The sequence below is a fragment of the Ruditapes philippinarum genome, unplaced genomic scaffold (assembly GCF_026571515.1).
Source record: "Ruditapes philippinarum isolate M1 unplaced genomic scaffold, ASM2657151v2 ctg1560_1_1_1_1, whole genome shotgun sequence".
In the NCBI taxonomy this organism is placed as follows: Eukaryota; Metazoa; Mollusca; class Bivalvia; order Venerida; family Veneridae; genus Ruditapes; species Ruditapes philippinarum.
The window spans coordinates 74,098-93,177 of NW_026857080.1; positions in this window are offsets into that span (position 1 = coordinate 74,098).

Genomic DNA, 19,080 nt, shown 5'->3' on the forward strand with positions numbered 1-19,080 from the left:
TACTAATTGCTTGTCGTATTTCTTCTCTGTATTTTGGAATGGGTGACGATAATAACTAGCCCAACAAATTGTGCGCTTTAGGGCTTTTTTGATTTAGGCGATGGTCGCCCTTCGCAAAGACAGACAGACATCTATGAAATATCAGATTATAAAATCGGTCTGTCTTGCCGTCGAAATATTGAGACTAGATAATAACATGGGTAATTTATGTGTCATGTTTTCGCGACTTACTGAAACAAATAAAAGTATTTAGCTAGACTTTAGAACCTGTCCGCAGCTGTTTTTACCATTATGATTTAACTAAATATTATTTTTTTGAATATTTATGTTTCTCTACGAAATCACAAAATCTGTTTTGTAAAAAGTGAAAATTGAAAGTCATCAAATTGCTCTTGCTCTGAGTTTGAAAACTGCTGAATTAGAATAATCTTACCAGACTGTTTTATTAGTCCCCTACCGGTTTAACCGGAGGGGACTTTAAGTTTACCCTCCGTCCGTCTGTCTGTCTGTCAGTCTGTCTGTCAGTCCGTCCGTCCACAAAACTGGATCCCGCGATAACGCTAAAAGTACTGAAAATATATAAATGAAACTTGATATATGGATAGATTGCAGTATGGACATTATGCACGTCTTTTTTTCTTCCTAAAATGAAAATTCTGGTTGCTATGGCAACAAATAGTCTGAAAATATGGCAAATTTAACACTTAAACTAGATCCAGTGATAACTCAAAAAGTACTGAAAATATTTTTATGAAACTTGAAATATGGGTAGATGGCAGTCTGGAGATTATGCACCTTATTTTCTTTTCTTCCTATGTTGAAAATTCTGGTTGCTATGGCAACAAATAGCCTGAATTTCAAGATTTCTGATTTAAATTTTTCAGCTTTTTCACTATAAGTTCTTTATTTCTTAAGGTGTTTACTTCAAACTTTAAATATAAGTTTCTGGCCATCAACCACATCATATGTGACAAGGTTTACAACTCTAGCACAAAAATTATCAGTATTACCTCCCTTGAACTTAAAATTTTTATGAAAAAAAGTGTTGTCTTTTTTAAATAACTTCTTTCTTTCCTAATGTATCTACTTCAAACTTCATATACATGTTTCTTATTATCAACCAACATTTTTGAGAAGGTTAAATACTCTAGCAAGATTATTTCCAGAATTATCTCCCCCTTGAACTTTTTTCAAGAAATTGGTATTTTTCACTCCAACTTCTTCATTCCTTATAGGATTTACTTTAAAATCCCACATCATAATAATATGACAAGGTTGTATAAACATAATTTTTCTTACTAGGCAGGGAAACTAAACACATTACTGTAATATAGACAATCTTAGAACTCAAAAGATTTAGGTTCATTCATGTCATTCATCCTCTGGTAAAATTGAATGGCCAATGGCCCATCAGAATGTTGCTGGGATTCTAACCGGTAGGGGACTTATGGATTGCTTGCAATACTATGATAATTGCTTGTTTAATCATATAATATATATATAATTTAAATTATAAGTAACCTTTTTCTTTCTAATACAACTTCTACTATTTTCATACTTAATCATGTCTGTTAATTTAGAGATAAAAAAGCGAAAAGTCTGTAAAAATTTAGATGGCTCATAATTTTTCAGACTACCTATATCATGAAATCAAAGACCTGATGAATTATGCTTTTAAATTTTGTTATAATCTTTCCAAACCACGATCTTCTCTCCTCTTCAAGGGCACTGCCACTATGGCCATAAATGTAAAAAAACAGCTAATTTTTGCATATATATATATAAATGATTATTTATTTATATTGATATTTTTATTGAACACATGTAATTATAAAATATCATCAGTCCTCATACATGTACATTTTTAAAGTGGAAATATCTATATATCTGTATAAATACATACATCTTTGGTTGCCGTAATTTACACAAGTTATACTACATCTGAATTTTTAATAAGAATTCTAATATATAAGTGTATTTCTTGAACTCTTGAAATAAATAATATTGCAGATAACATAATCATAGCAAAATTGTTAAAAGCATGATCAGAATAGCGGCATAATATTTGTTTCTAGACCAAATTCATGTATGTTGAAAAACAGACATTATTTTTCATATATGTCTTTCATGATAATATGGAAACAACATTACTTTACTTTTTTTTTTAAAACTATTTCAATATATATAAAGCTCAAATTACAGGTTCTTTAAGTCACTTCTTCATTTTGTTGTAATAGTGAATTAATGCAAACACTTTATCTAGTTATATATGTCTTTGCCATGTGATTATAACATACATACAAAGGCAACTTAATTTGTAAGAGTTAAAATAGATACAATGTATATATTATATTTATCTTTTAAGCCATATGAATAAAAAATTATTATGGAAGAAAAGCAAAACCATTTAGAAACTTACTTTTAAAATTTCTTTAACATTAAAACACATGCTAATAGAATAAATCTTTTACATATATTGAAGCACTAAAACCACAAGGAAATAAGTTTTAGATTGTGGATGCTGATAAAACCTTTGATGCAATATGGTCAAGCATGTGGTTTTTAGTTGGGACGTAGTCCCAACTAGTGTACTTACAAACCCGAAATTTCCAACCATACAGGGTAACGCCCACTACAGTGACGTTTCATCACCACTATATAAGTATGCTATATTGTATTCTTACATTTTTAAGGTAAGTTGAATTCAAAGTGATCATCCGACCATGACTGACGCATAACCGCCGCGAGTGAAAAATAGTGCTCTGTATTTCTGAAAACTTTGATTTATTGCAAATAGAAGAGAGATAAGACATTTATTTTTTGAAAATCATGTGCAATTAAATTTTAATAACGGTAAAGGAAATGTAGCAGATATAATTTGAAAGGTCAAATAATTCTATGAATGGAATCATAGTAATTCTATGAATGAATCCGACAACTTCCGGTTTACTTTATGACCTACTTGACAAGCATATCGGCCTGTTTAGCACATAAGGTAAGTTTTAAAGCAAAATATGTTATGAATATGATGAATAATAATAGTAAGTTTATTTATTGATGTCATTTCGTTCCGAGGACTAAAACTTTCGTTAATAATTTCGAAGTAATTTGGGAGATCTCGAGTCTTTCGTCCCCAAGACATTTCGACCCTACTGTAGCCTAGTCTCAATTTTTAGACTGCATAACCGACAGATTTTACAAATTGATTTAACACAGATGTCTGCCTTTACAGGGAAAACTGGCATATACGCCTACAATTTGTTGGTCTTGTCACGCCCGTAACGTCGCTACCAAATGGGGCACATTCTTAAATATTTCAGAATAATTTTATTTTATCTTTCATGTTTATACATTCATTTATAGGTTATAAACTTATTCAATGAATAAAGGGATTCTATGAAAGATTAGAAAAAAAAATGATTTAACCCTCAATATGAGCCATTAAGCTGTAAAGTTTAGCCCCTGCAAATACTGCAGGTCTTGTGTAATTGAGACAATATTAGAGGTAGAAGCACTGTCCTATTATTTCTGACTAAACTCTTATTGATTGCTAATTGATTCTTCATACCCACATTATTGTCATTTTTATCTGACCATTACCACCTAGTGATTTTCCCTTTTTTTAAAGGCTGTTTAACCAGTACCCAATATATATAACGGCTCAGGTGATATAAAATCTTGACAGGTAATATATCCACATATATCACTCCAAAACCAAAATAATAATTTTATTACCCTTCCCCTGCTGAGTTAAGACGATTTTAAAATAAATCATTGCTACTTCAAATGAATCGTCGAAATAAGATTCCCTTTAGGGTACCCCTTCATCACTACATGACGTCACATAAATACATGACGTATTTTCTTTCGAACCTAACGAATGTAAACAAGAGAAAAGGAGTAGTCTGTTGAACGCACTTTTTTGGAATTAATATCAAGCTTTCACAAGGTCATATTTGTTTTCAATACTGATGAGAATATGTATGATTACTCTATTTTGGTAAATATTTATCATTTGACAGTTAATAGGTGTTTGTAAGTCGGAATTTACATCGCGTAAAATTAAACCGTACGCGCATCGCTACAGCGCATGTTGTTTAGAACGGGAGGTACCCAACGGGGAAATTTAGTGTGTATATTACCCGTCTGGCTCGGTTATATCAATTTCTTTCGGGTGATCAATATCCAATCAAAAAGGCGGAAAAAATCTGGAAGGGTAATAAATATATATATATATTTCCTTGAAAATGCTTATATTTTCCCCTAAACCCCCTGTGCACATTCTTCACCAGAAGGATGACTAAACATCAGCTAGAAGACAGAAAGCTGTCCCTATAGATAGCCTCTGCTATTACCATGGATGTTAAAGGAACTCCACTGAGCTTTAAAAGCCTAAAAACATAACAATTGATTTTTTACATATCTTTAAACAGAAATATATGCAAAGATAGTTCAAAATTATACTTTGAAATAAATTGAACACATTTTTATGCTTTTTTAGCCGGATTTGAGTGAAAAGCGTTGAAAAGCTTTTCATTTTGCATCATTTTTTTACAATTTGAATAATTGTTCTGGAAAAATGAAGTGCGTGAATGATCTGAAAGTTTGCACAAAGATTAATGGTCTAAACTTACATCAAATGGTACATTTATCTGAAAAAAAGGGGGATATAGAAATAGGCTCCGTCCGTCTGTCCGTCCGTCCGTCGCACTTTCGTGTCCGGTCCATAACTTTGTCATTTATGAAAGGAATTTGAAATAACACAAATGTTTATTATAATAAGACGATGTGTCATGCGCAACAACCAGACCCCTACCTCCAAGGTCAAGGTCACACTTGCTCATTCAAGGTCAACATTGCCTATTTGAGAGTATATGTCGTGTCCGGTCCATAACTTTCTTATCTATGAAGGGATTTTGTAAAAACTTGCCATAATTGTTCACAATAATCAGACGATGTGTCATGCGCAAAAACCAGTCACCTACCTTCAAGGTCAAGGTCACACTTGGAGGTCAAATATTAACATAGTCTGTTACAGGGTATATTTCGTGTCCGGTCCATAACTTTGTCATTTATCAAAGGTATTTGAAATTACTTGGCACAAATGTTTGTTATAATAAGACGATGTGTCATGCGCAACAACCAGACCCGTACCTTCAGAGTCAAGGTCGTACTTGCTCATTCAAGGTTAACATTGTGTATTTGAGGGTATATGTCGTGTCCGGTCCATAACTTTCTTATCTATGAAGGGATTTTGTGAAAACTTGCCATAATTATTCACAATAATCAGACGATGTGTCATGCGCAAAAACCAGTCACCTACCTTCAAGGTCAAGGTCACACTTGGAGGTCAAATATTAACATAGTCTGTTACAGGGTATATTTCGTGTCCGGTCCATAACTTTGTCATTTATCAAAGGAATTTGAGACAACTTGGCACAAATGTTTGTAATAATAAGACGATATGTCATGCACAGCAACCAGACCCGTACCTTCAGGGTCAAGGTTGTACTTGCTCATTCAAGGTCAACATTGTCTATTTGAGGGTATATGTCGTGTCCGGTCCATAACTTTCTTATCTATGAAGGACTTTTGTAAATACTTGCCATAATTGTTCACAATAATCAGATGATGTGTCATGCGCAAAAACGGGACACCTACATCCAAGGTCAAGGTCACACTTGGAGGTCAAATACATAGTCTGTTACAGGGTATATTTTGTGTCCGGTCTATAACTTTTTCATAGATCAAAGGATTTTGAAAATACTTCGCACAAATAGTCACTATAATAAGAGGATGTGTCATGTGCAACACCTGCATCCTTCCTCCAAGGTCAAGGTCACACTTAGAGGTCAAAATTTAACATAGTCTGTTATAGGGTATATTTTGTGTCGAATCTAGAACTTCTTCATAGTTCAAGGGATTTTGAAAAATTTGGCACAAAAAATCACAATAATAAGCCGATATGTCAGGTACAACACCTGCACCCCTACCTCTTAAGGTCAAGGTCACACTTAGAGGTCAAAGGTTAACAGAGTCTGTTATTTGGTATATTTTTTGTCCCGTCAATTACTTCTTCATAGATTAAGGGATTTTGAAAATACTTGGCACAAATAGTCACAATGATTAGATGATATGTCATGCGTAACATCTGTGTCCCTACGTCCAAGGTCAAGGTCACACTTAGAGGTCAAAGTTTTACATAGTCTGTTATAGGGTATTTTGTGTCCAATCTATAACTTCTTCATAGTTCAAGGGATTTTGAAAATACTTTGCACAAATAGTCTCAATAATAAGACGTTATGTCATGCACAACACCTGCTCCCCTACCTCCAAGGTCAAGGTCACACTTAGAGGTCAAAGTTTAACATGATAGATTTTTAAATTCCGTATTTCATTTCATTTTTTTAACAAATTTATTGTTACATTTTCAGATCTAGCATTGATCATTATTTTGGACTGAATGTCCTGAGATCCATACCTCAATCTTTTGATATAGCACAATTTTATGCTTCATATAAAACTCCCGGGGCGGGGGACGTTGGTAACTCTGTTACAAATTCTTGTTTTTAAATGTATGGGTAAATTCCATTCTCAGTGGTTGGAATTTGATTTTCCCCTTTTCTGATTTATCAAGCTATATTTCCCCCTCAGAAAGCCACAGGTTGTTTTGAATATTGAAAAAAAAATCACTGCCACCATGATAATTGTTAACCTGAAAAATCTTCAGGCACTGAAAGGGATTTGAACCCCAGACCTCTTTACAAGGCAAACACACCAGCAAGGCTGTTGGAAATGATCTATACCTGTTATCACTACATGGGTGAAGTGATTTAATCAGTGTTAATTAGACATTTAACAATTTTTGATAATAATGATATTCTCATTTTATTCACATATCTACATGTAATAAATATCATAATAAAATTATAAGAACATTTTCTATCTTAGTGGTAATATTGCGGAGTAATATGAAGAAATATTATAATCATAAATTTTCAAATTTTATGTCATAACATGCTGAACACAATCATATTATAGTGTACACATATATATATATACATTGTATATACACATATATACATTGTATATACACACACTAAGAGAGTAGTATTAGATAATTTTGTAGATGGAATCTCTAAATTGATATTTTCATGGAAATAAAAGATCATTTACTCCAATATTAACTTGGTAAGGCTGGTACATGTAGCTAGAAAAAAGTATAAGATTAAAGAAAGACAAGAAGATGATCACAAACAACAGGTACTTTAATAATATTTGATGTTTATTTCACAAATCAAAGAGTATTCATGAAACATATGCGCCTTTTTACCAGTGTCACCACAGGCCAGATTACCAGACCCATTCCCAGTGGCAAATAATGCCAAATATGCTTATTTTTTCCAAGTTTAGAAAAAAAACATAATCGAGTCAAAATTCCTGTTATCGAAATTGACAATTTTTCTTCATTCCATTTCAATCCAATATGGTACCAGACAGATGATGTTCAAAAACACATTTCATTGTCATTTTTATGTCATTTTATGCTTTGAATGATATACAATTTGTGGATTTACAACTTTGTACATGGTACTGAATATTTTTCCCAATTAAGATGCAAAATTTCCAAACCTGTGCTAGGACATTTTCCCCAAAATGTCTAGGAAAACCTAGAATAGGCTTGAAACTGAAATTGTTTAGTTTGCATTTCTAATCTACATACTGAAATAGTCCAAGACTTGTTCATATATAGTACCGCCTAAAATAAAAGAGTGTCAGTGCATGCTCACAGTTTATTATTGTGTTGGTTAAGAACATACTTCAAAATTTTCTGTCAATTGGCATTAAGATACTGCCTATGACAGTCTTTTTCTATGCTGAAACTGATCATTTACATGAAATATCATAGTATGGTGTTTTAAGGTAGTACAAATTAATCCTACAGGGCATTACAAGGAACTGCAAAATTTACAATATTGTTGCCTTGAACAAGACCTCAATATGTATGCAAAATTTACAATACAGTTCATCCTTATGAACACTGTTTACATTTTGATTATTCAAGATTGAAACAAATGAAAATATTCATTAGCAAAGCACAGCTGTGAAGTAATAGTTTCCCCACCAAATTATTTAAATATGTATAAAAATGTTTCCCTATCCCTTGATTAACAATTTTTTCTGCTAAGTGTGCCTTATTGCTAAGATCTGCTTAATTGAAAAGCTGTTCTTAAAGTTTGAAGGGATAATCTTTGAAACATTCATATTGGTTATTAAACTAACCATAATTTACATTTTTGTAGCCAATAAATAATTATACCTTGAAATTGTATGCCGTCTAAACAAATTAATTGTATACTGTCTGAACATATGTGACAGAAAAATATCACAAAAAGGAATTCAGTATTACTATATGAGAATTTATTAAAGAAATTGTATTTCAAATATTATTTAAATAGTGTTTTTGAAAGTCATTTTGTATGACAGACACACAAATCTAGTGCTCTGCATTATAAATGTAAGAAGAGATAAATAAGATAAGCATTTTTTTTTAAATTATTGCACTTCATATAATTGTTATTGCATTTTTTTAAGGTGGACATGTGTCACTGTCAAGCAAATGAAGATTAGCACCACAGTCTGTTGGAATCTCCAGTTTCCAGATGTAGTGATCACAACTGTATAGGTACCAATGTGAACACTTGGGACTAGTTGGACTAATTGAGAGGGGTAGTCTGAGTTAGCACTTCAGTTGAATCCCCTGTCAATAGTAAAGGGCCAGTCATGAACATTGTGTTGAATGGAAATGTTAAATCTAGTTGTTTTGGCTTCAAACAAAAAAAAAATGTGATATTTTGACTGTTTTCCCCAAAAGTTTCCATGAATTGAAGCTCCTGGGACTTGTGAAACATATGACTGCACATTCCAAAATTTATTAAAATAGTGTGTAATGTTTAGCAATGTTGTATAAATACATTCAGAGCTAGCATACTTCATACGTTACGTATCTTAGCTTGCCTGGTTTAATGAAAAGTAACAAACCTGAGAAGTGAAACTAGAATAAATTGTTGTTATTAGTCCCCTTCTATTATCACCAAGTGGGGACTTAAGACTTACCCCTTTCTGTATGTCAATGAAATCTGAATTCTGATATTACTCAAAAGGCACAAAAGCAAGGTTCATCGTACTGGTATCTAATATAGAAACATACTCAGATTTAGCATGTTATTATAGTTTAGGCTCTTCAAAAGGGAGAGAATACAGTTGCGGTCTTAACCATCTGTCTGTATATTATGGATAAATATCCATGTTCATTCTATACATACTTGTACTTGTGGGGAACTTGTACTTGTGGGGAAGTCATGGGAGGCAAATATGTTTCTTATGGTGAGATTCCTATTTTTGAGATTTTAGATGATTAAAGAAAAAAAATCCACATTGTGAACTTAGATAGACATTCGTCCTTCACACTCTTATCCTGAATATGAATATAACTAGATACTTATTAAAGGGATTTTATGTAAACTTCACAAAGTGATAGAGACTTTTGAGAGGAAGTGCAGTGTTCAGGAAACATAACTCTACCATGCTTCATGTTTTAATTATCCCCCTTAAGTTAAAAATGCTTATTCCAAACTATCACTGAAACTACACCCGGTTGTACAGACTCGAATTTGCCCAAGTGTCAAAGAACCATAACTGCATTCCTTAGTTTTTTAATTATCTCCCTTTATAATACATTTACTTAATTATGCTTGCCAAAAGAAATACTGGAAAAGAGTTGATGGAATTTGATTAAAATTTTACACAGCGAAAACATTCAAGTGAAAGGAAGTGTATTTTCAAAGAACCATTATTTTTCCTAGCTTAATTTTAAAATTATCATCTCTTATAATACATGTACATCAACATTTAAAATATTGGTTGTCTGGAGTAAATCTTTTCAGTGATATCTCACTCAAACTAAATACAGTTGTAGAGACTTGTGAGCAGAGACAGGATTAAAATATTGAAGGAATTTGATTAATGAAAGAGATTAGCATGAGAAGTACAGTGAACACTTTAAAGCCATCATAAGTTCTAATGACATGGCCACATTTCATATAATATGATGCAAAAATATTGACCATTTGAGTGTTTTCTTGATACTGATACAGAAAATTTAATATATTTATATCACAATTGATTATTTTTTCATAGCTTTGTCTCCCTTTATTATGTCATGTGTTAAAAAAGTCGAGCTTGCAGTTTCCTCTGGTAGCTCTTATTTCACTTGTTGCTTTTTGTCAACGGGTTGTGATGGACTTTCACGTACATGTAACCTAAATATTATATTTGAACATGTATGTCATAGAATAATTATCCCCCGTCGATGGAATCGGGAGGGGGATATAGTTTTGGCGTTGTCCGTCCGTCCATCCGTCCGTCCGAATTTCGTTTCCGGACTAGTTCTCTGCAACTACTGGCTGGAATTCAACGAAACTTTATGGGAATCATCAATATCAAGAGGAGATGCGCATATTGTCGGCTTGTTCCGGTCCGACACTTTAACTCAGAGTTATGGCCCTTGATAAGTTATGCAGTATGCATATAGAGTAAAAATCGTTTCCGCGCTACTTCTCTGCAACCTCCGGCTGGAATTTAACGCAAACTTTATGGGAACCTTCAATACCAAGATAAAATGCGCATATCGTCGCCTTATCCGATCAGACACTTTAACTCAGAGTTATGGCCCTTGATTAGTTATGCAGTATGCATATAGAGTAAAAATCGTTTCCGCGTTACTTCTCTGCAACTACTGGCTGTAATTCAACGAAACTTTATTTGAACATTCAATACTAAGAGGAAATGCGCATATCGTCGCCTTGTTCCGGTCAGACACTTTAACTCAGAGTTATGGCCCTTGATTAGTTATGCAGTATTCATATAGAGCAAAAATCATTTCCGCGCTACTTCTCTACAACTACTGGCTGGAATTCAACGAAACTTTATTGGAACCTTCAATACCAAGAGGAGATGCGCATATCGTCACCTTGTTTGGGTCAGACACTTTAACTCAGAGTTATGGCCCTTGATTAGTTATGTAGTATGCATATAGAGCAAAAAACGTTTCCGCGCTACTTCTCTGCAACTACTGGCTGGAATTCAACAAAACTTTACGGGAACCTTCAATACCAAGATAAAATGCGCATATCATTGCCTTGTTAGGGTCAGACATTTTAACTCAGAGTTATGGCCCTTGATTAGTTATGCAGTATGCATATAGAAAAATATTTGTTTCTGCGCTACTTCTCTGCAACTACCGGCTGAAATTCGATGAAACTTTATTGGAACCTTCAATACCAAGAGTAGATGCTCATATCGTCGCCTTGTTCGGGTCAGACATTTTAACTTAGAGTTATGGCCCTTGATAACTTATACAGTATACAACCAGAGCAATAATCTTTCCATGCTACTTCTCTGTAACTACTGGCTGGAATTCAATGAAACTTTATGGGATACGAAGAGGAGATGTGCATATAGTCGCCTTGTTCCGGTCAGACACTTATAACTCAGATTTATGGCCCTTGATTAGTTATGCAGTATGCATACATCTCATTGGCATTTCCAGATATTACTATTAAACACAGAGTTATGGCTCTGTTATTGCCCTGAATATTTATCAAGTTCAAAGAATATTACTGTTTATGCCATGATAAATATATAAATAAAGCCTTATGTCTTCAGTTGTTGTGTTAGTAATAACCAGTACTCGGCGGGGGATATAAATTCAACGAATTTGCTTGTTGTATCAACTACTGTTCATTTACTGAATTGTGCACTATATATTTATCAACCGGCAATACTCTTCACTCATTGAATTATCTGCCCCCGAAATAGTAAAAAAAGGTTATTTTGATTCTTCAAGAACGTCCAAACTGCAGTGCCTTCAGCACTTTGATTTATCATTCATTAGTAATATAGCTAATTGATAAGCTATCATAACTAGGCAGACAGGGTCCTGCTGGGCCATGTTAACATCTACCAGGATTACAATGTAATTATAATGAGTTTTTATAAGAGTATAGAAATACTGTATACTAATTCTATAGATTTATATGATTTGTCAAATAATTTTGCATTTTTTAAATATCTTTAAATGAAAGTTATTTGTATTTTTATATGAACTTCAAAAGTTATGTGCAACATTTATGTACTAGCTTTTATAAAATATCAATGGTAATTTTAGATAATTTACGCAGAGCTGATAGACTTGTGATTTATAGATATTGGTGTTTTGATTTTCTTTTTCACTGGAATGGTAGCAGGGCCCATGGGGAGGGGAATTAGCTAGTGTAGAATGAAATTGGGAAAATTTAGAAGTAAATGAAGTAGTCGATTGTATGTCAAATTGTTATAGAATATAAATATCTTTTCAAAATACAAAAAAAAATCTCTTATTTTAATAAAAAAAAACAATATAAGTAGTATAGGGGCCGGTTTGGGGGCACGACTGCGCATGCGCGACGACATATTGGATTCTATTTTTAGAATGACATCATCGTTCTATTTTAAGAATGACATTATCGTTCTATTTTTAGAATGACATTATCGTTCTATTTTTAATCTCCCGGAAGTATATCGGAGCTGACTCTGCGTATACACGATTTAGGGCTTGAATCGCGGACATTGAGGGTCAGGTCCTCGGCCCTAGACGGAGAGATAATTACCATTATGACAGATAAAAGAAATGTTTTGTAAAATAGATACGTACTTAACATTTTAATTTATAAAAAATAGTTTTTTAATAGGTTCAAAATAATATTGATACAAATATAACTCGTTTACTATCCTACATTTAGTAAGGAAATGACTGTCATAGCGTAACGTTCTTGTAGAGAGCCTGCGCATGATCTATTTTTTGTCGCGGTATTTCACAACCACGGCAGGAGCTATTTCATCAGCCCACGCGGGTGTCAATGAAAGAAAAAGGCATTAAGTACAGTCGCCGCTCAGTCTAGATTCACAATACCTAGCGCACTATGTTGAACAAAAACCCTTTATCCTTCGTAACTAAATATAACTTTCATTAATCACAAAAGAATCTATTATCCTTTTCAAAACGCAGCGACCGTCAAGTACAGTCGCCATTTAGTCTAGATTTACAATACCTAGCGGAACTATGTTGAACAAAAACCCTTTATCCTTCGTTACTAAATATAGCTTTTTCATTAATCACAAAAGATTAATAGAATTGACGGGACCTTTTTCTGTTACGGGTTGATGAACCGGAGGGGATGAATTAATTGAAATATGGACCAATGAAGATGGTTTATTTTTACAACGCATCAATTATACAGATTCCTGCCGAACTAAGGCGTGTTTGGTATCAAATGAAACGTCTTAAGCCGCTCTTTATGAAATGCGGACTAAAATCGAAATTAAAATCACTCATGCGTAAAAATCATTAAAATAACTAAAATAAGCTTACCCCAGTCTTTACTCCTTGCCTATCAAACTATTTATGACAAAGTTACTATAGCCTATCGTTTAACGGTCCAGTTACGACAGGTTAAACCGGTATTGCTATTTTTGATTAGCCAATGAAATTGAAGAACGAGGTTTTTTAAACCATTTTTTTAAAGTTCATGAAAACCCTTAGATTTATATGCCGTTTTGAAAGATCTCTGCAGTAGATACAGAAAATGTATTTATGTATATAGATCTATCTTTTTACTGTTTCTGAGATAGGAGAGTTTCAATATGGCAGAACAAAATCACTCATGCGGAAAAACGCGCATAATGTTTTCGTTTATGAACGAGACGTAAGTCATGATCTTGGTTATCAAATGAAGTCTTTGACGATTAATTCCTCGACGCTGGCGAATGTAAAATTCAATACATGGAATTCAAATCATCTGCGTAAAAAATACTATTTTCGTTACTAAGAGCATACCGAATCCGATATGATTTTATTTAATGTTGACTAACACAATTGAAAGAACAGTTTCATTACCTTTAATGTACACTCCATTGGTGGTCCGTATTCGATTTTTAAGGCGTTTCGAGTTAAATGGCCCTTTATTACGGTATTTTATAAACTATTTTTTTCAAAGTCCATAAAACTCAGATTCGATATATGGTTTGAAAGATCTGCTGCGAGTAGATACAGAATAGCGATATGTATATATGGATTCTTATCTCTTATGCGTTGTTTTGAGATAAGAGAGTTGGAAATATACTAAGACAAATTATCATCTCATGCATATAAAATATCATTATCATTTTTTGTTACTGTCTACGTGACATAACATTAGGCATGTGTGCATACAAACGGAAAGGTCTTGACAAATGCTTACGAGCTCGTAACTGTTTGAAACCGAGAGGATAATATCACTCATGCGTATAGAAAAACATTAAAATATACTAAAATAAGCACCAGTCTTTACGTTCGTTAACTTGGATAATTTGACATTATAAAGAAAAAACGCCTTTATTGTCTTTTATGCTAGACACTTTATGACGATATACGATTTTCAAGAATATTTGTTTCATTTTGATGACCATTAACCATGTATGGTCTTCCAAAATAAACCTAGTTCTCGATATCGTTTTAAGCCGTTTCTTCTGGAGTATGGACCTTTATAGCCGATTCTGTTTAAACCAATATCTTTACAGTCCACTAAAACCGGTGAAATTGTATATAAACCAGTTTGAAAACTCTAAGAGTAATACACCAGAAATGATTATTATACTGGATTATCTTTAACCGTTTTGAGATAAGGAGCGTTTTAATAGGCAGCACAAAATCACTCATGCGGAAAACCGCAATAACTTTTCTTCGTTTATGAACGACATAGTCTGTTGTGTATCAAAATTGTAAGGTCTTTGACCGAGTATCATTTTACTTTACGTTATCAACACCGGATGTTAAGTCACTCGTGTCGTTGCAAATTCATTTATTTCTCCCCCAACCAATCGGACCGAGTCTTATCAAATACCTTGTATCGAAACGAAGTATTTAGTCTCAACTTAACATTCAGATAAATGTATATTATTTTTGTATCGCGTCTGACTCGGTATAGGGAACAACGAGTATATTGGTAAGAAAATCATCAGCCGTAAATGTTTATTTAGCCTTTATTAGTCAATATAACCCGGTCATGTTTGGTATCGTACGAAATGTTTTAAGGGGCTCTTTATGAATATGGACTAAAAATCACTAGTGCATAAACGCTCTATTTCTATTAAACATTCTTCATTGAAAATACATGTACTCGAAATATAAACTCAACTTACTGGCGTAATGATGTTTACTCTTTGACGTCCAATCACAAAATGACTGAAGGTCACCAGTGCGATACATAACGCATGCGCTGATCTAAATTTAGAAATGACATTGTCCAATCTAACAGCAGTTGGTCTTTTCTTACGGACTGAATGTAACCAATCAGACAGAAGATTTATTTGACCAATGATTTTGGTCACGTGACTATTTATAACACTAAAATAGATGAATAACGTCATGCCAAAAATAGCAGCCAATCAGATTTTAAATACGTGTGTATAAAAAAGAATTTTGTTTCCTGCGTATATTTTATTACTGGAAACAGGATTTGTCTTCTTATTCATCTCGCTGCTCCTTCCATGTCACCACAACCACCACCACCACCACCACCGCCGCCGCCGCCGCCAACCGCCGCCGCCGCCGCCAACCACCACAACCACCACCAACCACCGCCGCCGCCACCACCACCACACTTGTACTGCCATCACCGCCGCCATATACGCCACCACCAGGTGGCGATGGAAGGAACCATCATCACCAACCAGGTGGCGATGGTGGCGGTGGTGATGGCGGTATCGGTGGTGGTGGCGGGTGGTGGTGGTGGCGGCGGCGGCGGTGGCGGCGGCGGCGGCGGCGGCGGGCGGCGGCGGCGGCGGCGGCGGTGGTGGTGGTGGTGTGGTTGTGGTGGTGAAGGAGCAGGAGATGAATAGAAGACAAATCCCTGTTTCCAGTAATAAAATATACGCAGGAAACAAATTCTTTTTTTATACACACGTATTTTAAATCTGATTGGCTGCTATTTTTGGCATGACGTATTTCAATCTATTTATGTATAATAGTCACGTGACCAAAATCATTGGTCAAATAAATCTCTGTCTGATTGGTTACATTCAGTCCGTAAGAAAAGACCAACTGCTGTTAGATTGGACAATGTCATTTCTAAATTTAGATCAGCGCATGCGTATGATGTATCGCACTGGTGACCTCAGTCATTTTGGTGATTGGGACGTCATAAGAGTAAACATCATTACGCAGATTAAGTTGAGTTATATTGTCGAGTACAGTATTTTTCAATGAAGAAGAATGTTTTTAATAGAAATAGAGCGTTTTATGCAAACTAGTGATTTTAGTCCGTAATTCATAAAGAGCGCCTTAAAACATTTCGTACGATACCAAAACATGACCGGGTTATATTGACTAATAAAGGCGTAAATAAACATTTTACGCTTGAGTGATTTTAACTTCATATCTCGTGTCCTATCCGAGTCAGCGATACAAAAATATTACATTTTCTGAATTTAAGTGAGTAATACCTTTCGTTCGATACAGGTATTGATAAGATCGACGTCGTTGTTGGGGAGAATAAATGAATTTATACGCACGAGTGAACTTAACATCCGGTTTGATCACGTAAGTAGAAATGTACTCGTCAAGACCTCAATTTGATACCAAACAAAGACTATGTTTCGTTCATAAAACGAAAAGTTATGCGCGTTTTTCCGCATGAGTGATTTTGTCTGCCATATTCAAACGCTCCTATCTCATGAAAACGGTAAGAGATAGATCCATATTAATAATGACAATTTTCTGTATCTACTCGTTAGAGATCTTTCAAACGGTATATACATTTCAACGGTTTTAATGGACTTTAAAAAATTGGTTTAAAAATCGCTAAAGGGCCATAACTCGAGTAACGGCTTAGAAATCGAATCGAGAACCTAAGGGTTTATTTTGAAGCATTTGGTAAGGTCTATCAAATGAAACAAACTATCTTGAAAAATCGATATCGTAAAGTGTTGCATAAAAGACAAACAAAAAAGGCGTTTTTTTTTAATGTCAAAATTTTATCCAGTTATCCTTTCTCCACTTTTCATTGGTTAATGAAAAAGAGTGGGATTCAAAACGAGGCTGTCTATTGTTAGAGCGTCATCGTTTTTCAATTTTCACTTGGCTGATCAAAATAATAGCAATCCGGTTTTAACCTGTCGTAAACTTGTCATAAATAGTTTTAATAGGCGAGGAGTAAAGACTGGGGTAAGCTTATTTTTAGTTATTTTAAATGGTTTTTTTACGGCATCGAGTGATTTCATTCACTCTCGGTTTAACAGTACAAGCTTCGTAGCATTGTCAAGACCTTTCGTTGATATGCAACATTCCTATGTATGTCCAGTAACAAAAAAGTTATACGTATATATTTCATAGTGATTTTTGTCTGTCAATATTCAAACCTTCTCCTAATTCAAAACGGTAAGAGATGTATCCATATTAATATACTTTTCTGTATCTAATCGCAGAGATTTTCAAACGTATAGTATGAGTCTAAGGGTCTAGGACTTTTGAAAAATAGTTAAAAATGCGAAAAGTCATAACCTCGAGAACGCTAAAAATGAATCGACACTGGGGTGTACATAAAGTAATAAATCTGTTTCCTCAATTGATAGTCAACAATTAAAAATCAATCGATTCGATTCTCTAGTACCAAAAATACCTATTTAACGGCATATGAAGTTTGACTTCCAGATATGAACTTTACTATCCCAGCGCAGATTAACTCGTCAGACTTCACCTCTGTAACACTACTATTTTCGTTCATGAGAACGAAAAGTTATGCGGTTTTCCGCTTGAGTGATTTGTCTGTCCATATTGAACTCTCTCCTATCTCAAGAACATTAAGATTTAGATTCTATATATAACTTTTTGTATACTACCTGCAGAGATCTTTCGAAACGGCATATTAAATTATAGGGTTTTATGACTTTAAAAAAATGGTTAAAACCTTCGTTCGTAATTTCATGGCTATCAAAAATAGCAATACCGGTTAAACCTTGTACTGGACCGTTTAACGATAGGCCTATGTAACTTGTCAATAATATTTGATGGCAATGAGTAAAGACTGGGTAAAGCTATATTAGTATTTTAATGATTTATAACGCAATGAGTGATTATTTAATTTCGATTAGTCGTTTCATCAAAAGCGGCTTAAACGTTGCATTGATTAACCAACACCTTATTTCCAGAATCTTAGTAATTAGATGCGTTGTAAAATATAACCCATCTCATTGTGCTCGATACGTTTCAATTATTCATCCCTCCGTTTATCAAACCTGTTAACAGAAAAGTCGTCAATTCATTAATCTTTGTGAATAATGAAAGCTATATTAGGTACGAGGTAAAGGGTTTGTTTTCAAACATGTTCCCTAGGTATGTAAATCTAGACTAAGGGCGACTGTACTTGCGGTCGTGCGTTTTATAGGGATAATAGAGTTCTTTTGGATTAATGAAAAGTATTAGTCAGCAAATTAACGGGTTTTTTGTCAACATAAGTCCTGCGTTTAGATTGTGAATCTAGACTGATAGCGCGACTGGATTACTTAAGCTTTTCCTTTCATTGACACCACGCGTGGGCTCAGAGAAGATTAGCCTGTGGGTTGTTGATAACGCGACTAAAATATATCATGCTCAAGGTCCTAAAAGAACGTTACGCTATGAAGCATTGTCCTTACAAATGATGTAAATAAAGTTAGTATTGTTATCAATTTATTTGAAACTATTAAAAACTATTTTTATAAATTAAAAGTTAAGTACTTATCTTTTAAACCATTTCTTTTTCTGTCATACTGGTATTTATTCTTCCGCTGGCCGAGGACCTACCTCATGTTCCGCTGATTCAAGCCTAATCGTGGTATATACGAGTGCCGATACTTGTTCCGGGAGTTAAGAAATAGACGATAATCATTGTCTAAAATGAAGATTCATTGCTTAAGATGAGTCTCTAAAAATAAGCCAATATCGTCGGCAGCTGCAGGTCGTGC